The sequence below is a fragment of the Dromaius novaehollandiae genome, chromosome 5, assembly GCF_036370855.1.
Source record: "Dromaius novaehollandiae isolate bDroNov1 chromosome 5, bDroNov1.hap1, whole genome shotgun sequence".
Taxonomy (NCBI): domain Eukaryota; kingdom Metazoa; phylum Chordata; class Aves; order Casuariiformes; family Dromaiidae; genus Dromaius; species Dromaius novaehollandiae.
In genome coordinates, this window is record NC_088102.1 from 49788414 (window position 1) to 49804533 (window position 16120).

Consider the following 16120-nt stretch of genomic DNA (forward strand, 5'->3'; position numbering starts at 1 on the left):
GGAACTGATATGCACAGACTTATGTTAGTCTGAGAAAATTGTATATGTTTCTGTCAAATATTAGCATATCGAGACCTTGATAGACTGATTGTCAAGAAGTACTTACATGTTCTTTGACATTTATGCCGTGAGTTTATGAAACTAATTCTGTTCTGATGATCTTGTTCTATGATCCTACACTTGTCAGGATCTCTGCAATAATATTCTATTAAATTTCATATCCAATATGTTCAAGTATGAAAAATTTTCCTTTGTTATAGTCAGTGTTGTAAACCCAATATTTAAAAGTCAGTTTCTGTCATTTGTACATACTAAGAAACAGTTGCTACCTTTGTTAATACACAAGAAATTTATATCCACAGAACTAAATTACATAACTCGGAGAGCTAAAGAGGCCAGGGATTCCTGGAGGGCTAGAACTGGTTTTATCATCTGCAGATGAAGCTCAGACATCTTCTAAAATACATATGTTCATAGTTTACATTAATACAAGAGATAATGAAGACTATGAAGAAAAATTTCCTCCTGTATAAGAAAAAGAAAATCAACATCAGTTTTAAAATCACCATGGAAACAACATTATGGTCTTTTGAAGCTTTAGAAATAATGGACATTTCAGCATTTTCAGTGTTGGCCTTACCTCCAACAGAACCCTCATGCTGTCCTGATCTTGACATGCAAGTTGTTCACGAGTGAGTGAAATTTCTTACCGTTCAAAAGGCCCCATGACATTGGCTTCCCTCATGATATACTGGGGCAGGCACATGACGTAAGTGCAGAATAGAAAGTGGTCCCCCACAAACCTCTCAAAGGTTTTGCTCTTTGACCAGTTGCTGTGTTCTTTGAGTAAGTATTAGATGCTCAGTTCAGAGCAGCCTGACTTGTCCAGATACAGACATCAAGATTACACTTGAAAAAAGAGTAGCAAGAAGGTTTTATTCATCTGTTGACTCAGCCATGTTTGAAGGCGTCTTGCTTGACTCCATCTAGTCTTCTACTGTGCTAAGTCCTATCAAAATCTCCTTCTTAGGAAAGGATTGAGTAGGTTTGCTTGGCATTCGCTTATTGAATGAGCCATCTCCAGAGTGGTTATGATGCTAAAGCAGGCATCCAGTACCTGCTGAATGCTTATTTACTCCTGTGGCAGCTCACCTATTCCTACAGGAACATTTCCAGCCTCATCCTGCAGTTCTGGGTAAGTGGAATGTTTTAGGAATACACACAGAGCTGAATCTAGGCTCCAGTATGGTTCAGGTAAGCAAATTTGATGCTGTTGTTATTGCATAGTTCTTATGTGCTTTGTAAGAAGCTAAAGCTTAGGGCCCATTGCAAACGCCAGTAACAATAGTTTCAGTATCATGCAAACTGTAACTGCGGATTATTGTAATGAGTCACGTTTGTTAGGAGGCTCAGTGTGGGAACCCCAGAATGGACAGGAACATGGGGTTATGAGCTGTTTAGTTCACCTTGGATAAACAGTACAATTATTCACCAGAAGTAAGTTTTGTAGATACACACGCGCCAGGTATTTGCAGAAACTGAATCAAACTTTTACAGGAACTAATAAATAGATAAGAAATAATTATATATTCATTTACTTGAGATGGTTAAGTGACCTCACTTTATTAAATGATTTATCTGGCTAGTCATAACTACCTTGAATACTGAATATGTGACTATTTACAGATTTTTTTCCCAATAAATTGATCAGATTGGTGTTCATAAGAATGTATTTTAAATAAGTTTCTGTAAAGAAAAACGCACCTGTTGAGAACTTTTCTGTGGCCAAAAAAAAAAAAAAAAAAAAAAAAAAAAGTTAACTTTGTCAAGTACCATTCTTTTTTGTAGTCTAATAGTAGAATTTATATTTCCTCACTCATCTAAAAAGCGGGTATTTGGTCTCAGTTAATCAATCAGGTACACTTTAGTTACAGTCATATGATAGAAGGGCACTTGCAGAGGATGATTTCCTCTTTCATAAAAGATAGAATAAACTCTCTTTGGTGGTTCTTGTTCCCCCCATTGTTTGCCAAAGGATCCATGTGGTTAGTCTGCATGCTTTTCTAATGTATTTTGAGGGAAATTAATGCCACCTAAAGTACTCAGCTTTCTATACAGGTAAGCATTTCTTTATGAAGTTGACCTTTTCTGTCTGCTTTCTTTATTAAAAAAACAATGTGGCATAGTGCTGCTTAATGCTCTGCATTTGCCTGAAAGATGTCCAGGCAAAAAAGAGTGTGATTTAGCTGGAAAGCTGGATTTTTTGTTTTGAAATTTCAGTCCTGAAAAGTTACTCAAATGGAGAGTGAGTGAACATTCCTGTTTCATTTATACCGTGGATTCAGATTTCATACAGTCTTCCAAAAACTTTTTAAAGCTTTTCCACTACCAGATGAAAAGTCTTCCCTGTCTCTTTTTGTTATGAATAGTTAGAACAAATTGTCTTTCACGACAGGTACACATTCAAGCACTGTAGGAACAGAAAGGAAAGCTTGCAGAACCCTGTGGGCATTGCACAAGATGTTAGTAAAATATTATAAATTATACAGTCACAAGAACTGCGTGAAATAGTCTGAATCTCTAGTCAAATCAAAGTGAACATCAGGTATCAGGATTGAAGATTTTTGTGAGGATCATTGTGAGCTCATTAGTACAAAATCAGATCATTAGCAAAAATTTCTGACTCCTTGAATAGCCTCTTTCTCTTCTGTGAATGGCACTTGTCTTTTCTCCTCCCAGCAATCCAAGTGACACTTAAGGGGGCTTATGGAGGAATTACTGAAGTTAAAATAGGAGGTTGTAGGTCCTGGGAAATACTCTGTGGAAGGTTGTACTCTTGGGTTCTTTCCAGCTGAAGTGGTAGCATCGTAACTGTAGGATGGCAAAGAAAGTGTGAGCTGAAAGAAATTTGGAAAAATATTCAGCTGAACTGTTCAGCCTTGCAGAGAAAGGTGATAAATGCAGTCTCATTTTGTTATGTATAAGACCCTGTCAAAATATTTTTTGTGTGCATGTTTAAAAGGTTGTGACTGAGACCTAAATGAAATATTTCTGTAAACAAACAGAAAGAAAGAAGCCAACCCTTTACTAAGGCCAAGATCCAAAATATATAAATTTTGATTATTGAAAAATATCACTATTGTAGAAAATAAATGGTCCACAAAAATAATGAAAATTAGTTTCTCCTTTCATTCTTAATTTGTAAAAATAATATAAACAATAATAGTAGATGGTAGTAATGATATAAAGTAAATTGGGAAGTTTTGATAGTGTCTTAAGGGACTGGAATTTCATCCTTTTTTATGTATTTATTTATGACTGTTAAATACTGAATAGCCTTTTAAAATTAAAAAAGAACCTCTTCTTGCTTTTCTTTGCTTGTTTTTCTTCGGTGTGTTTTCTGTTTCACCTACTCTTCTAAATCAAGTGTAGGAGATTTCTTTCCAACTAGTTCACGAGAACTTTTGTCTCAGTATTTAAAAACATGAGAATTGTCAACCAGAGGCATTTTCAACATCTGCTTTGCACATCTGATGCCCTCTGCTTCCATAGCTTTATTTCCCTGTAACTCCCTGTTGGCCAGGTTTCATGCTGTGGTTTGCTTGAAAATTATGGAATGTTCACACTCTGAGGGTGACTCTGCGGACCTGTATTTTTGTGCATGTGCTCGCATCCACTGCAAAGAAAAACCTCCGCTGACTAGCAATAAATCACCATATTACAACCATCAGGGCATTTAATTTACAACTCAAATCAATTGAGACTTGCTGATGCTAGACAGTAATAATACTGTCAGTTTAAAAAACTGGATATTGCAGCTCAGTGCGGGATGGGCTGTCAGTCAGCAGAGTGACAAAGTGGCAATTTATGGTTTGTAAAAATCCAGCAGATAAATTGTAAGAAAAATGCACTTTGACTTCAGCAGTATGTGGATTATGGTCATGGTGAATGGACTGGGAAAGTTGGGAGAAAATTACACCTATTAAATTGAAGTACTTTGCTCTGTCTTTAATATATATTAGTTTAAAAGGTCTGTATAATGCTCCTGAAGTTAAAAGAAATGTAGTAAAACAATATGTATATATTGCAACATTGTCCTTTGGTGATGTAGTGATGTAGGCAGGGACTTCCCAGATAGTCATCTAATGTAAATCAGTATAACTTAATTAAAGTGAATCCCTGAGCTTTATGGAAAGGTGGTAAGCGCAATGAAGTAGATGTGGCTGGATGAAATTTATTCTTTAGGTGGCAGGCTGCTAACATTGCTGCGAAATAGCCATGGATTAGTAAGAAACGGGATGTTTTTTCATAGTGTTAATGAAACACAAGGCAGGAGAGACAGAACTCTCCCTAGACAAAGGCCTGGTATCCCCCGTGTCATAAGGCCAAAAAGGGGAACAGTCTCTCTGCAGCATCTTCCTAGCCTGTGGCAGCAAAGCAGAGTGAATTGGAAACCCATTGGGATCCATCTGAGAAGACTGAACTGAAGGAGAAACACTCTAATACCTATGGCTTCTACCTCCCCTGTACCTCAGTTTTCAACAAGAAACATAATTTTTACCATGTTCTGACTTTTGTGTTTTCTTTTTAGCCATTGTGGAAGTGTAGAAATAACTTCTGGAAAATTAAAAGATTTTACCACCTTTTCCCTCCTCATAAACAGTTTACAAAGAAAAGATCTGATTTGCGAGTACATTCAGGACAAGAGAAAACATGGAAAATACTATTGCATCTGGCATGCAAATTATGAGTGTTCATGATTAGTGAGTATTCAAAGTGATAGCTTCAGCAGATAGTTTTGGAGTAACTGACTATGCTTGCAGAAACCCTTCTTTGACCTAGTTTGCAAAAAACCTGAATTGTTATGCGTAATCTGCAAACAGGAAAAGGAGGAAAATTTGTCAAATATCACCTGACTAATTTGTATATTTTAAACAGTGAACAATGTATTTAACTTCGAAAATCCACAACCACACATTAGATAGAGTTAGTTTTACTGTAACACTTGGAATGTACATAATTCATATCCTAAACACATATTCAGCTGTACTGTACACTTTTAGTGCTGTTCTGGTCTATTCCATACTGTACTGACATGCATTCTCTTTTTGAGATTGAATTCTACTGCCTCCAAAAGCTAGTAGAAAATAAAGTCTTTTACTACGCTCTCCAAACAAAAGACTATTAAAAAGCATATCAGAAGGCTCTTGTCTTATGCCACTGTGCTGTAACTCAATCCTGACCTTAAGAGTGTTTAATTTCTGAATTTGAATAGGGAGGCTATTGTTTTGTCCTCATAGTCTTTTAAGATATGGCCAGTTTGCTACAATTTTCAAGGCTGATGGTCATGAAATTTTTTCAAGGTAAATTATTTCTGATATGACTCATGACTATAGAAAAGTCACCAGATGACTATTGGAAGAGGCATAGGAATTATATGAACTACTTCAATGTGATAATATTATCATTATTTACTGTCTATGACATGACAAACTAGTTGTCATTCAGTCATACTTTTATGCCGTTTTTTCCCTAGAGGTCATAAATCCTAAAGATACTTAGATCATTATGCTAATTGCATAGATAGGCAACCTCATGTGATTAAGTAAAGTCTAAATGGCCTCACAGTTACTCAAAGCAAAATGAAAAAAACTATGTCATGGAACCTCACAGAACTATTTCTTCATCCAACAGACATTGTTGTCTCTATCATGAAATGTTTTACAATTGATGGCATTGTCAATAATTGACTAAAAGGATCTTTATTCTCCAAAGCCTTCCTTGGATAGAAGTCATGCCAAAGATGTAATCTAGAAGCTCTTGAAGCCCAGTAATTCCTTGTTAAATCTTACAACTCCTTTTTATGCACTTAGGACTCCTGGAATTCAGGATTAAATTCTAATCTGTGTTCTACTTAGGGGATAAGTCTTGCATTTCTATTGAGGACAATTCTTGCCGAAAGAAAACCCTACTGGTGACAGAATTTATATTTCTGGGTGTCTGCATTAATTTTAATTGTTTAAATGTGCTTAGATATATTGTTTTATTTCAGAGAAAAATTAACAGTATTCCCAAGAACAAAAACTTAAAAATATCTTGCTGCAGATTTTCACTTACAGACTGAAATTATGAAAAAGGAACTTTCTTAACAGATATGCTAGCTTATCATTTGTACTTTTTCTGGCTCTTGCATTCTCTTTCTCTCTCTCTCTCTTTTTTTTTCCCCTTATTCACCTTATCCTTAGATGGAGATTTCTGTGAGATCTAGTGGAATTAAGAGTTAAGGTTTAAAAAATCCAGCTTCACATCAGTATTGGTTCTTTCTATTGTGAAATTACTTTTTCCACATCATTTAGTGATAGAAACTTGGCAACCGTGGTGCACATTTATATTTTTAACTTCACTTCTGATAGATGTGTGTGTGAGACGCTTCTGAAAATTACAAAGGCGTTTGTGTTACTTACTCTGCAGTGTCGTTTCTTCATAGTTTCTGAGTTTGCAAGGTTTGTGTAAGGCTCACAGTTCCACTATTCCCGTTAGTTTGCCCATCTAAGTGACCATCGTTAACTCGTATTTGACAGTTTGTGTTTTAGTGATTCGCCAGAGCAACTCAACTGGGTTCTGGATTTAGGATCCCAGGAGCTTGTCTGAATATGAAATTGCGATTTGAAAATGTATCATTATGACAGAATACACTAGGCTATGCAAAGATACACATCACTTGGGAGTCAGGAGAGAGACCCCTGTTTTATTCTGGTTCTACTAACACAGCATCAAATGGGGAAAGCCTTTTTACATCTCTGTGCCAAGACAGGACTTTGCACTACCTAATTTAGATCAACAAGTGTTATTAACTTTGAAAGATAGGACACAGCACAGTAACTTGCCACAGCAATATAATTGTGAGTACAAAGCTTCTGGTAATTCGTAGGTGAACTCTCAAAAAACAGCGTCACAGCTATTTCTGTGCTGGAGATTTGTTTACACGATAGTGTATTTATGTTTGTAGGCTGGCACTGATCTTTTAAAAGTCAGGATTCCAGATCAGGTATCTAAATCCCTACTAGGATTTACAAGTGTTTTTCCCAGTCTATGCAGAGTTTAGACATGCAGCTGGACCTTTTTAACAATCAGCTGAGCAGGGTGGATGATAGCCCCCCTCTTTACTGTGAGGAGCTCATTAACTGGCTTTATACAGGCAGACTGAGAGAAGGATGAACTCTTTTTAGGTAAGAAAGAGGGGATGTAGTCCAGTTCAGTTAGGAGATGAATGACAGGGCTTTAGAGGATGCTGCTTCACAGCTCTCTCAGCTCAGCTGCAAAAGATGCATTACATAGCTATGTTTTGTAAGTATTTACCTAGGAATTTTATCATTGCTACAGAAGCTGCACCATATGAGAGTAGATAAATAAGCTTTGTTTATAAAACCTTTGAGAAATACATCAGATTCTGCAGTCTCTGCTATCAAAAATACAGATTACTTATTCTGAATGTTTATTTTACTGAGGGCCAGTAAATTAGAACTTCTGCTTATTTTGCTCACTAAACTAGTAATGCAAAAAAGACAAAACTGATAATTAATCAACTTACTGTATGCCTTGTCCAGGGTGAGAGTTGGAAATGTGGAGTCGGAAAAAAACAGAAGCTTGACATTACAAAATGAAGCCTTAACTGTCATAGAAAAGGCTTAGGTGCTGGTGTTTGGTTACTGCAAGCTCAGAGTCATGGCTGGGAGGCTGATGTATGCTACACCCAGCTGGTGCGACTGTTGAAATATCATAGGCTGTCATATTGATGCAATAAATAGTCTGTGGCAGATTATAATGAAAGGTGAAAAGGTCATTGCTTTATGTTTGATAAATTAAAGGCAAATCTCCTGTCAATCAGTTGGCTATTCTTCTGCTGATTTTTTTTTTTCTGCAGAAGGTAGACTATAACTTCATCATGGTTGCATAGCAACTGAACCCTAAATGTATTAGTGCTTAGCAGTAATTACAGTTTTGCTGAAATTGTTTGAACAGAAATAAGTCTCTTCTGCCTTCCTTTCCCCCTCCCCTGGATTTAGTGTATTTGCCAAGATTACAGCTTTCTCTTCAATGAAAAGAAAAGCTACCAGAAAATGAATCAAAATTTGCGATTATGTATCACCTCACTGATAAAGTAAGTCTGTTGTGCTATGTCTGTAAGTGATCAATGCCTCATGCTTCCCTAAGGACAACGGTACGGCCTTCAGTCATTTGCTCAGTTTTGTGTACAAACATAATGGTACGGCCTAATTAAAAATAATTTGGACATCTCTGAAGACTGCTGTTCCAAGTATATGTCTCTAACTTGCAAAATGAAGGGCATTAGTAACTGGTATTGTTGAATTATTAGTTGTCCCTGGAAACAAAAGGCTTTCCAGTCTCTGTGCATAATGATGAATTTTAAAACAAAAAAATGCTCTTCGTAAAATGTATTATACCATCCTCAAGTTAGATTCTGTAGTTTAAAATTTTGCATTTTGGAGGTGCAGTCTTTCTCCTAAGTGGATATAACTTGCATTACATTTTGAATTTCAAACAATTTAACTTCTAATAAGGTAGCCCTGATATGGGTGAGACAATCTCTACCATGAGCCTTTATCTGTTCAGCTTTCTGCTGTTCAGAATCATGGTATATCATAAGATGAATTTAACCTTTTAAACCTGAAGACTCAATTGGCCTGTATTTTTCTTACATTCTTTGTAGTGCCTTACTTCAGGTGACCCACATCTCAATGGATTAGGTGGAAATACTAACAATATCATTACAATTCCTATTTGAATCCACAGAGAAGTTTTTCCCCTACAAATGAACAATATTGAACTTGTTAGGATCAGTTCAAAGAAAGAAAAAAAATGCATATTCACTAGGATTCTTTGTATAACAGACAGAATACAAGAATAAAATATTTTAGCACCTCTTGTCTAGCTCCTTATCAGTAATGGATACTTTCCCTGAATCAGTCACTGTCTAAGCAACAAATGTGTATTTAAAGCATTTCACCTGCCTCCTGTTGAGGACACAGCAGTATTTATAGGCTGTAACTCACAAGAAGAAATTTTTTATTACATGAGAATAAGACAACAAGGCTTTTTATTAGAAAACTGTGCCTAATTTCTTTTTCTTTGATTGAACAGAGCTTTTCAATGAAATCTGCAACATAATTTGAACTGAAAGAGAATAGTGGTTTAATTTACTAATTACCAGAGTGCGTTGTCATACCCCCTTTACCATGAGTGTTGCTGGGAAGAATCCCATTCCCTCCTTTCTTTAGCAGAGATCTCAATTAGCACTTGCAAACAGCAATAAATAATGTTTAGGTCAGTTCGCTTGTCTCCTTTAGTGATCAGAATTTGTCTAGAAAAAGGTAAGGAGAAAAACATTGGAAATCCATGCCTGAAACCCTTCTTATTTCCAAGAAGTTGTGCTTGATACCGCTACTTCATATGGTAGGGCTGACAGGCGTGAATGCCACAACTAATTTTTATATAATTATGGTGTAACTAATGAATAGGTAACAAATGAGCTACAAGTGTGCTCAAGTAAGAGCAGAGTGTCTCCCCTTTTTGATTCTTTGGTATATATGAGTTCAGAGGAAATTCAAATCTCAGAGAGCAACCACTCATTATTTTTTTCTTTTCTACTCCAGGGCCTTACAAACATACAGAAAGGAGTCCTGCTACCTGGGATAATTTAAGACAGTAGAGAAAACATACTGTAAGTATAAGTTCTAATTAGTCTCCAGTCAAAAAAGCACTTTTAATGTCTTTATCTGTAACAACATTACATTTGCAAAAACTGCTAAAATAAGGTGTAAATATCAAATCTGGGGTTGAAACTGGTTAAAGAACCCCCCCATAGGAAATACTTTGCAAGAGAATCACTCTGTTTTTAGGGAAAAAAAAAAAAAGAGAGAGAGAGAGAGAGATCAAGATAGGATCATCAGGGAGACTACTGACTAAGTGGCTTTTGCAGGATCAGAGCAACAAGCTTTTCTTTGTATAAGTGGGTCCTTGAAGTTAAGATTGATTGATAATGGAAAACCACTGTGCTGGATGCTTCCACAGAACCTAATTTTGGTTAAAGATTCTGTTTCACTTTTCAGTATTTTATACGTGATTTTCTTAATTATATTTTGTTTAAAATGTCACACAATGGAATTGCTCACTGAAGGATACAAGTGTTGCAAAGTAAGAGAGCAGGGGATGCTTGTTCTTCTGATCAGTCTCTTACTAGATGGTATGAGTGTTATTCAAGAAATATCTGCATAACCATGATGATTTTATCTCTTCTCAGTGTTTATCAGTTTTATTTTTCTCATAATGCTAGGAGATTCAGTTGGTATCTTTTCTGTTTCCATTACCGATAGGCTTCACATGAAAAATGCATCTGAAGTTTGGAGACAGAAAAAGATGCAGGGTCTTTATTACTTCCTATCCCCAGCCTTGTAAATCATTTTCAGTTTTTTACAATGATCTTTTCTATCAATATTCTTGGAGAAGTAATTTAATTTTGGAACAGGTAAACCTGCAGGTTCTTTCAGCTGCTGTCTTATGCTTTTGTCGTTGCTGAAATAAAGTGAGATCCTAAAATGGTTTATGTAAGATTTCTAAGGATAGGTTGTAAAATATGAATGTTTACTAGTAAATACTACTAGGCTAGAATATTTACTAGTCTAGTAAAATAAACATGTTGTTAAATATCCCAAATTAATCTGGAGCATACTGCTGTAATTACAGTTTCCAACTGTGTTTTCCATGATCAGTGTAGACCAAAATTTAGGTTCTTGAACAAGGAAACAGGAAACCATTCATAAAAATAGAGCTTGACATATTGGGGTAGAACTCTGGTCTGTCAAGTTCACTCTTCTATCACAGGCATTGGTAGCAAATTCCTCGAGGCTTGACAAAAAGGAAAAGAAAACCACTGTTCTCAGCAACTTTCTCATGTTGTCAGAAATTCATTCTCTTGAAACTTGGAGCAGTTGGTTTTCACTGTGAAGCACAGGTCTGAACCTTAGTAATCATCAAGCTTAAGGCTCAAAAAGATGTACAAAATTATAAATGTCAGTATGTTTCAGTTGTGCTACCCCCATTTTATTTTCTACTTCTACATCAGTCTAGTTTTTAGTCCAAAGTACACAGTGCTTTATCATCATTATTATAGTTATTATTGGGTATAGTGTTTGGTTGGGTTTTTTTCTTCCTTCTGTGTGTGTTTTTTTTTTTTTTTTTTTGTGCATTCTCACAATGACAGCCTGCCAGCATCTTAAACTCTTACTGATTTTTCTAGTTTACAAATCCCTAGAGCTCTTCTATATTTCCTAGTGTGAAATAAATAGTCTGTTTCTCTTAAACTTTTCTTCCATGTAAACTCATCAGAGAGACTAAGAGTGATGAGTAAGAGTTGATTCCACCTTAATTTTGGATATCAAGACAGAGGCAGCTCTGCATCGTACAGTTGGTTTATTGTCTTGGAAATACAATGAAGCTTGCTTGGGTTTCATTTTAATGTAACTTTACCTGGATCCTGATTAACTGTTTATTAAATGAGGTTCCTGGTGGGAGTTCACTGGTGCACTATGAGAGACATGAATATTGACTGTGAGAAAACCATTTCAAATATAAATGTTAAGCCATGGTTAAAGAAGGAGTCACATCTGACTGACAGGCGTGTACAGAGAAGAAAAGTAATAAAAGCAGATGTTAGCATCTTACTATGGTAGAAACTGTTAAACAATATCATGGGGATAAATAATCTGAATAGATTAATAACCAACATGATTTATTTTCTCAAGGGATATTTTTAATATAATTATTTCAATGTGAACGTGAATTTAAAAGCTAAAGCTCAATTCAATGGGAAAAAAGGAAGGATTCTTTACAGACAAGTTATTGTTTTCCTAGTACCTTCTTCCTTTAGATGTCCAAAACAGCATGGATTTTTGTTTCATTTCTATAAAATCTGTGCAGAAAGACATGTTTGTGGGATAAAGGAATTGAAGTGGAAATAGGAAAAAGAAACAGTCCTGGCTACTCCATTATCCTCTCTTGATTTTTGCTGCAATAACTAGTACAGTGCAGTTGAAAATAGACATTTTACAATAAGACAAACTGACGAGACAGTTGTTGTAACTATGCAGGATTGAAAAGTCCCACATCCTCAAATATTAGGGATGTAAAGGAAATGTTATCCAGTGCTATATGTCATGTTTTATATTCAGGATAGATGATGACAAAACAACTAATGTTTGACTTGCATGTTTGACCACAACAGGAAGAAAATTCCTAATATAGATCTCAGAAGAAATTAGACTGAAGGATGTGCCATGTACTAACTCACACATCAAAATTTCAGCATGTCATTTTTTAATAGGAGTTGTATAAGTTAGTTACAATTCAAGTTCTAGCTTCTCCTGGAGAATGAACAATAACTGGTGAAGTCTGATGTGACATGGTTGCAAAGAATTCATTAATTTTCATTCTTAATTGGTGTCTGCCATATTTTTCTCTTTTGTAAAATCATAGAAATGCCTAGGTAGAAAGGAACAGAAGGATCATCTAGATGGATCTCCATGCAGCTGATGCTAGCACATTGCAGTTATTATTTTCCTAAAATGTTCCTCGATTCTAATGATATAAATTGCTCAAATATCTTCAATTGAGTGGTGATTAACTGCTGTATAAGTTAAGGAGTTTTTCCTAGTGTATAACCTAAATCTCCCTCTATGTCCTTTATTTATTTTTATTTCACATCTCTCTTGTAAATGTAGGGTAGTATGGCTGATTACTGTCATAATTACCTTTCTGCATTGGGAGACTTCCTATGTGTCCTTTTTATCGCTTATCTGATTCTATTCTATGTATCCATATCTTAAAGTATGATAAGAAAAACTGAGGATAGTATACTCACTGAGACTTTATCAGGCCTGAGTATGCAAAATAATTGCCTCAAGCATCTTAAAAAATTTAAATATCCATGAATTAGATTTACCTCTTTTTTTCCTGGATGGAATTACACTCATGACTTGCATTGATTTTGCAACCTACTGATATCTGTGTAGCTTTTCTTCAACACATAGTTAGGTAGCTATTTTGTATTTCTGGTTTTGGATTCTCTTTCATTAGATATAGAACTCTATGCTTACCTTGATTATATTTCATTTTGTTTATAGACTGTTTTATTAAGTCCATTTTGAATTTCCATCATTCTTCTTGGAAGTGCTAAAGTTTTCTGTTACCTGGATGACATCCATAAATTTCTATTCTATTGTCCATAAACATTATTGAGACTATAAAACAGAATTGGACTAGGGACAAAACTGTAATGGATTCTACTTAAAATGCCTTGCTAGCTTCTCTGAGAATTATCAGTTACACTTTGAGTTTAGATTTTCAGCCAGTCGTGCGCATACCTTATTTCACCTAGCTATATTTCTCTCCTTTCCTTTGCTGAGAAAAATGTCATATGAGACAATGTCAAATATCAGATTGATTTGACTAGATTTGTCCTTGAGAAATCTATTTTAGTTACTTTTTTAGCTCAATTTCCTCAGGAAATTAGGCTTCTGCAATCACACTCTCAGTGTGTCTGTTCTTGATTAATAACCTCTTTTCAACCAAATTTGACATTGACCAGAGGGATAGAAGTCTCGAATATAATTAAATCCTTACACACTGCAGGGAAGTAGGCAGCTAGGTAAGTGAAAAGTGCCTTTCATAAGGTAAAGACTGAAGATTCAACTCATCCAAGGACACTAGAGAATCCATCCAGGGAAGGCATTACTAATTCCTTTACCTTGGGGAAGTTTCACCAAGTGCTCAACATCCTAGTAAACACTAGAGAATCTGTGGGATGCTCTTCCATGTAAAAACAATGGTCATAAGTGAATTGTCTGATAACTTGTTTTGGTATTTTTTCCAGACATCAAAGTTAGCTGACAGGGTAATAATTCTTCAGCTTTTCTAAATTTTATGCGTGATTATGCTCACCCTTCTTTATTTCTTTTGAAACTTATCTTCCGTAAGTTTCTGCAAAGGCTCAATAATGGTTCAGAGACTGCTTCAGAAAGTTTGTAAACAATTCTAAACATAAATTTTGGCAAGCTGTGCCAACATGAATTTATCTAATTTATGTAAATATTCCCGAATCCTTCTTTTACTTATTAGGTTTAACTGTTTTTCCTCTTGTTTAAAATAAATTTTGCCAACCATAGGATGACATTAATGCTTTATATGAAGACTAAAACAAGGAAGTTCAGCTTCTTCTTCAGCTGATAGGAATATCAGCTGTCTATAACCTAACATGGACAGAAGAGATACTTTTCTGTTTTCCTTTTGTTTTTAAGGGTAACATTTTTGTTGCCTTTTGTGCTTTTCCCAGTTTGCAGCCATTTGGCTTTGTAATTTACCTTTTACAGGCAACTGTACTTCCATTTATTATATATTTCTTCTTGATTTTCAGACTAATAATCAGTCTCTGATGCAGACACATCTGTCTCTCATGACATTATCATGTTTAATATAGTCTCTTTCATCAGCTCTGTTCTGTTATTCCTTTTACTCTTGATACTATATTCTCTACTAACACAGAGTTTGAGATAGAAGATGAAGAGGCAAGTAGGTCTTGATATTGCACAGAACGAACCTTAGCTGTTCAGTTCTTTTCCAGAAATATGTTTTGTTTCTCTAGATGTTAAACTTCCCGTATGGGTAGGAGAATAGTCTGGAATTCAGTTTTCTCGAGTTTATCAGGGTTTAAAACTGGCAGTGGTATCAAGGAGCAGTAAAGAGATCTAAATAATGCTTTGCTTAAAACTTTAAATCAGACTGCGGTACCTTTCAGAGCACGTGTGCACAACTACAGAAAGGAAGAAGATACCTTTCTTCTCAAACAGAGAACGCATATAGCTTTTGTACAAAATGATTCCTCAGGTACTCTGGTATGTGTTTTCTGTCATTACTTGTCATCTGTAATAGAAAACAAAATGCATATAAGTAAAAGGTACAATAACTTGTGTGTTAATTCTAATGTTTTACCAAGCATAAAATATCAGGAAAACCAAATTTACTTCTTTATCTTTGTGCTTTTCTGCTCAATTTCCTCATATGGTCTGCATAGCAAAAGGGCAGATGGAGCTGGAAAATTAGTCTGCAGAGCATGGCTAGTAGTGCAAACTACAGATCAGAATCACATGCTGTTAAATTGTCCCCAGGCCGCTTTCTTGCTTTATTTTACAGTCTGCTGAAAGATGCACAGTTCAGGGAGTAAGAATTCAGGTGCTTTGAATCAGCCTGAGCAGAAACAAAAACTTTCATTTTGCTTAGCTATCTTAGCTGCTCTTGGTAATTGTTTTCCTTCCATCCCACCAAAGTGCCTTCAGTTCTGTTCATAAAGTTTCCATCGCATCATACTCATACTAAAAGCAGCATAACTATGTTGTGGAGAGAAAAAGCTGCCTACCTTCTCCATATAAGTTTATAACAGTAACTTCGTGTAGAAATAAAATGTGTTCTAATAAACTGGTTCTAATAGGCAGTCAAAATATATTCACCTAATTGTATCAGGTCTCTTCCTCTAATAAACTAACATAGGAAGTATCCAAGACTCTTTTCCGTGTGTTTATTTTTCAGGATGAATAACCTGCTTTTCTACCTTTTAGTTTGTATTTCTTACTGTCTATATACTAATACGCAGGGTTACTATGCAGGTTCCTATTCTGATTTTCGGATAGTGTGTGGGTGATCCTGTACTTCAAAGGGCTTGGGCAGGGTAATTCTGTGCTTATATATTCATCGTGGCATGTGTAGCATGGCCAGGATAAGTAGGAGATGGCAGGGAATTTTTAATTTATTAAATACAGTACCCTTTTACCACGAGTTACAAACATCATGTAATCCCTTTCATAACTGATCAAGCATTGTTCTGAAAGTAGTTCAGTTAGTGGAGAACCATTGCTCAGGAGCCTGAAGAGCCTGAAACAGTAACACTCACCCACCACAAGCCTGGAAAGTGCAGATTCGTATGTCAGCTCTCCAAACTGAACCATTGGTACTCAGGTTGACAAGCATGCTCAGTTAAGGCTTAGCCCAGCAT

General features: G+C 35.7%; 1 long non-coding RNA gene across 1 annotated transcript in view; it reads left to right on the top strand.

Annotated features, from left to right (window-relative positions):
• The window catches only part of LOC135328497 (uncharacterized), a 189249-nt gene that overhangs the window by 119843 nt on the left and 53286 nt on the right, over positions 1-16120 (top strand). Inside the window, exon 3 of the long non-coding RNA XR_010389427.1 lies at positions 9675-9742. This is a non-coding gene — a long non-coding RNA (uncharacterized LOC135328497). The remainder of the gene's footprint in view (positions 1-9674; positions 9743-16120) is intronic.